Source organism: Neomonachus schauinslandi, chromosome 1 (genome assembly GCF_002201575.2).
Source record: "Neomonachus schauinslandi chromosome 1, ASM220157v2, whole genome shotgun sequence".
NCBI classification, from domain to species: domain Eukaryota; kingdom Metazoa; phylum Chordata; class Mammalia; order Carnivora; family Phocidae; genus Neomonachus; species Neomonachus schauinslandi.
The window spans coordinates 148410470-148414450 of NC_058403.1; positions in this window are offsets into that span (position 1 = coordinate 148410470).

Genomic DNA, 3981 nt, shown 5'->3' on the forward strand with positions numbered 1-3981 from the left:
TTTCTTTCTTTCTTTCTTTCTTTCTTTCTTTCTTTCTTTCTTTCTTTTTCTTTTATTACTTTATTTATTTGAGGGAGGCGGAGGGTCTCAAGCAGACTCTGCACTGAACACAGAGCCTGATGCGGGGCACATCTCATGACCCTGAGATCATGACCTGAGTCAAGACTAAGAGTTGGACACCTAACCAACTGTGCCATCCTGACACCCCAAGATTGTGCTTTTCTTGTAAATCATTAAGACAGTTACAAACTGATGGTGTTTGATGTCCTTCATGACTTGGTCTTTATCAGGTGACCATTTGCTTTTTCCTTCCTTTGTTCTTGGGCAATCAGGAGTGCCCAAGAAATGTCACATCTCTCCCACTCTCATCTTGGGAGGGAGAATAGTATGCAGAGTGTCAGTTTGTCTTTTGCACTCAGCTTGCCTTTTGTTATCTCATCATCCCCCTACCCCCCACACCGAACAATTCTGATACTTAAATATTTGATATTGTTGAAGGCACAAGGTCTCATCTTCTTTAGTTTCTTCCTGCTGAATAGGGGTGTAGAGATGTGCTTACCTGTGGGTCAACATTGATCAGTCAGGGAACGTATAGGGGAGTTACGAAAGGCGGAGGCAGCTGAGTCCAGTGTGGACAGCAAAGAAGTATCTGTGGTTGGTAAGGACCATCTGTCGACGTGAAGTTACTGTAATGATGGAGTCTGGGCATCAAGCAGAGAAACATTGAAAAAGGCAACATATTAGAATTAAAATGGCTGTAAGACCGAGAAGTCCAACAAAGAGAGCCTTCAGAGTTGACCATAGTCCTCCCCTGAACCAGGAGTTTAACGAATCGTCTAAAGAGAGGGAAGAATTTTGTGGAGCCTTAATCTGAGTATTCATATTTTTGGTTAGTCCTGTGACATTTTTATGATAACCTGGGATGTATACACAGCATTCTCTCTCAATAATGGCACATGCACCCCCTTGAGCTGCTGTTAGGACGTTCACAAGAGTAAGAAGGCTATTAGTTTGTTCATTGGTTTCCTGTGAAGGAAATACAGGTTTTATTATAGATATATGAGTCCAGGAAGAGTGCCCCTCTAACTTTACTGCAATGGAAATACGTAATATGACCCGAGATGGACCTTTCCATTTTGGATTTAAGTCCCCTGCTGTATCTGACTTCCAATCTTTTTTTTTTTTTTTAAGATTTTATTTATTTATTTTGACAGAGAGAGAGGGAACACAAGCAGGGGGGAATGGAAGAGGGAGAAGCAGGCTTCCTGCTGAGCAGAGAGCCCAATGCGGGGCTCGATCCCAGGACCCTGGGATCACCTGGGATCATGACCTGAGCCAAAGGCAGACGCTTAACGACTGAGCCACCCAGGTGCCCCGACTTCCAATCTTTTAATTAAACCATGTCTCCCGGACTTACCTGGGGTGAACTTCCAGTTATAGTTAAATCAGGTTTTGGGAGCAAGTAACTTATGAATTAAACCAGCCTCAAGTGAATAATTTAATAAAATATTATACTCTTGGGGCGCCTGGGTGGCTCAGTCATTAAGCGTCTGCCTTCGGCTCAGGTCATGATCCCAGGGTCCTGGGATGGAGCCCCGCATCGGGCTCCCTGCTCCGTGGGAAGCCTGCTTCTCCCTCTCCCCCTCCCCCTGCTTGTGTTCCCTCTCTCGCTGTGCCTCTCTCTGTCAAATAAATAAATAAAATCTTTAAAAAAAATTATAATCTTCATCTAATAACAGGTCCACCATAAGAAATGATTTCCCATATAATAACTCAAAAAGGCTGAGTCCTAGAGGTTGTTTTGAAGCAGTCCTCATCCTGAGAAGTCTTATTGGTAAGAGTGTAGCCCAATTTTCCTGGGTCTCTAGACTAAGTTTAGAAAGCTGTTGTTTTAAGATTTTATTTATTTATTTATTTGACACAGAGATAGAGAGAGAGAGCACAAGCAGGGGGAGTGGGAGAGGGAGAAGCAGACTCCCCGCCGAGCAGGGAGCCCGATGCGGGGCTCGATCTCAGGCCCCTGGGATCATGACCTGAGCCGAAGGCAGACGCTTAACTGACTGAGCCACCCAGGTGCCCCGAAAGCTGATGTTTTAAAGTATGATTAGCTTTTTCTACCTTTCCAAAGGATTGTGGATGCCAGGCTGAATGTAGAAAATATTTAATTTTTGAAGCTTGTGCTATTTGTTGAGTTATTTGCACAGTAAAACAAGGACCGTTGTTACTTTAAAGGGATCGTGGAAGGCCAAATCTAGGAATAATTTCTTGCAGCAAAACTTTGGTTACTTCCCATGGTTCTTTCAGTTTTACAAGGAAAGGCCTTGATCCATGCAGTGAAAGTATCAGCAAACGCTAGTAGGAATTTATAGCCTTTGCAAGGAGGCATTTGTGTGAAATCAAGCTGTCAGCCCTCTCCTGGATACATTCCATGCCTTTGGACTGGTTTCAAAAGGAGAGGAGGGGGCAGCCTGTGCCTTTTGGATTTACTTGTACACAAACAATACAGGATCCGCAGCCCTGTTTTATTGTAGTTGTTAAATTTACTCCATCAAATATATTTGTTTGTTTGTTTTGTTTTGTTTTCCATTTTTATTTTTATTTTATTTTATTTTATTATGTTACGTTAATCACCATACATTACATCCTTAGTTTTTGATATAGTGTTCCATGATTCATTGTTTGCATATAACACCCCCAGTGCTCCATGCACTATGTGCCCTCCTTAATACCCATCACGAGGCTAACCCATCCCCCCACCCCCCTCCCCTCTAGAACCCCCAGTTTGTTTCTCAGAGTCCATAGTCTCTCATGGTTTGTCTCCCCCTCCGATCCCTCCCTTCATTTTTCCCTTCCTACTATCTTCTTTTTTTTTTTTTTAACATATAATGTATTATTTGTTTCAGAGGTACAGGTCTGTGATTCAACAGTCTTACACAGTTCACATCACTCACCATAGCACATACCCTCCCCAATGTCTATCACCCAGCCACCCCATCCCTCCCACCCCCCACCACTCCAGCAACCCTCAGTTTGTTTCCTGAGATTAAGAATTCCTCATAGGGGTGCCTGGGTGGCTCAGTCGTTAAGCATCTGCCTTTGGCTTGGGTCATGGTCCCAGGGTCCTGGGATCAAGCCCCGCATCGGGCTCCCTGCTTGGCGGGAAGCTTGCTTCTCCCTCTCCCACTCCCCCTGCTTGTGTTCACTCTCTCTCTGTGTCTCTCTCTGTCAAATAAATAAAATCTTAAAAAAAAAATTCCTCATATCAGTGAGATCATATGATACATGTCTTATATTTTTAATTAAATGTTCTAAAGCCCTTTTGTCCAAATGAGTAGCCAGGTGTAAACCCTGTACTACCTTCCATTGGTTATTTTTGGGTATAAAGATTTTTTCCCTCATTAATAAGCCAGTCCTGTGTAGTTTTTGAATATCCTGATTGCTGGGCTATGTGAATTTCTTGGCCTGAATAGGCTGGAGTTATGTACTTTATTGGAGTTAAGACTGTACAAGACTTGGGCGCCTGGGTGGCTCAGTTGGTTGGGCAGCTGCCTTCAGCTCAGGTCATGATCCTGGAGTCCCGGGATCGAGTCCCACATCGGGCTCCCTGCTCGGCGGGGAGTCTGCTTCTCCCTCTGACCCTCCCCCCCTCATGCTCTCTCTATCTCATTCTCTCTCTCAATAAATAAAAAATCTTAAAAAAAAAAAAGACTGTACAAGACTTAACCTTTGTTTATTTTGTGCTGCCTGTCAAATTGTTTCCTTTAGATTCTAAGGTCATATTCTTTTAATGTCCTCTGAGGTGAATCACAGCTACCTCCTTAGGTAAGTGTACAGCCTCAAGAAGAGTAAGAATTTCAGGCCCAGGATGCCTGGGTGGCTCAGTCGGTTGAGAGTGTGCCTTCGGCTCAGGTCATGATCCTAGGGTCCTGGGATCAAGCCCCACACATCGGGCTCCTTGCTCAGCGGGGAGCCTGCCTCTCC